Below are 1,762 nucleotides of genomic sequence, written 5' to 3'. Positions count from 1 at the left end.
TATATCCTCCTGCCTTTGGGACATCTCTACCATGTCTACCAACTCTCTTATACTGTACTCTCCCAAGTGCTTAGAACAGTGCCCTGACACAGTAAGCACTCAATAAATACAGTTGACTGACTGAATGAATACCCTTTCCAGGCTGACAATGTTGTTATCTTATGCTGTCGAGTTATGTCCGACCCATAGCGACACCACAGACTCATCTGTATCAGAATGCCCCACCTCCATCTGCAATCATTCTGGTAGAGTATCCATAGAGTTTTCTTGGTAAAAAATATGGAAGTGGCTTACCATTGCCTCCTTCAACACAGTAATCTGAGTCTCCACCCTCGACTCTCTCCCATGCTGCTGCTGCCCAGCACAGGTGAGTTTTGACTTGTAGCAGATTGCCTTCCACTAGGTAGTCACTGGCCAAGCTAGGAATGGAATGGATATGCCTCCGCTTGACTCTCCCTCCCGCAGTCAAGACTGGCAGAGTACTGGAAACTCTCCAGGTGAGACCCTGAGAAGTTAGGGTGACAGACAGGGAATTTTCATTTCTCCAATGCATTTCTCCTGCTGGAGTGTCTGGCAGAACCTTGCTGCTGCTGTTCGAAACAGGATGCTGAGCTAGAAAGGCCACTGACCTGACCCTCTGTGGTAATGGCATTGCTCTATTCCTATGCAATTTTCAGAGGTAGGAGGTGAACCAGGAAGGACACTTTCAGTGAAGCCAAGGTTAGATAATACAGGAGAAGGGGTTGGTCCACAATGTAGAAGGTAGCTGAAAGGTCAAGGAGGATTAGGATAGAGCAGAGGCCATTGGATTTGGCAAGGAATTCCTATGAAACTTTAGAGTTCAAAGCTCTAAGTTGTTCCAGATCTGACTAAGATTGACCTTTGCATTACAGATTCATTTTAAAAGTTGGGGGACCCTATTGTGGTCACATTACTTATCAGTATACCCAAAAATCTATCAGTGGTATTTATTGAGCACTTGTGTTCAGAGCACTGTACTAAGCACTTGGGAAAGTACAATATGATAGAGTTGGTAGTTATGATTAACACAAGTCTACCCTCTTCTGCCTTCATCCAACTCTGGTCTATTGTGGGATCAAGCAAGGTTATGCCATGCCAGGACCAGCTGAAGCTCAAGGCAACAATCATAGAAATGATCAAAGACAAAATTAGGGGAAAAGGAAGGCTACCAGATCTTCTTGCCCGAGATTGCCCTGAGGTAACATTTCTCACACCTTTTCCCTCAGTCCTACACACCCCTCACCACTTTTCCAACACTGAGCTAGTCCTAAGAAAATGGCCTAAATTAAAAAGATTTTGACATCACATCTAACTGAAACCACAAGCAAGATTATTGACCACATTCAATCAGCCAATCAATGTTATTTATTGAGCACTTACTGTGTGCAGACCACTGTACTAAGTAATTGGGAGCATAGAGTATAACGAGTTGGTAGGCATGATTTCTGCCCTCAAGGGAAGGACCTCCAATTCTAGAAAAAGCATGGCCTTTTGGAAAGAACATGGGCCTGGGTATAAGAGGACCTGGGTTCTAAACCCAGCTCCACCACTTACCTGCTGTACGACCTTGGGCAAGTCACTTAATTTCTCTGTGCCTCTCCCTCCCACATAGAATGTGAACCCCATGTGGAATTATTTTGTATCTTGTCCGGTGCTTAGTACAGTGCCTGGCACATAGTAAGTGCTTAACAAATACCACTTCGAAAAAAAAGAATCTTACAGTCTAGTGGGGGCTGATTCT

At 44.5% G+C, this 1,762-nt stretch overlaps 1 non-coding gene across 1 annotated transcript; it reads right to left on the bottom strand.

Moving 5' to 3' along the window:
- Positions 1-377: 377 nt before the first annotated feature.
- Positions 378-515, bottom strand: LOC119929366. The gene has a single exon (XR_005451493.1). It is a non-coding gene; the product is annotated as a small nucleolar RNA SNORA7 (small nucleolar RNA).
- Between the last annotated feature and the right edge of the window lie 1,247 nt (positions 516-1,762).

This window comes from Tachyglossus aculeatus, chromosome 5 (genome assembly GCF_015852505.1).
Source record: "Tachyglossus aculeatus isolate mTacAcu1 chromosome 5, mTacAcu1.pri, whole genome shotgun sequence".
NCBI classification, from domain to species: domain Eukaryota; kingdom Metazoa; phylum Chordata; class Mammalia; order Monotremata; family Tachyglossidae; genus Tachyglossus; species Tachyglossus aculeatus.
This window is presented reverse-complemented; position numbering and strand designations above follow the sequence as displayed.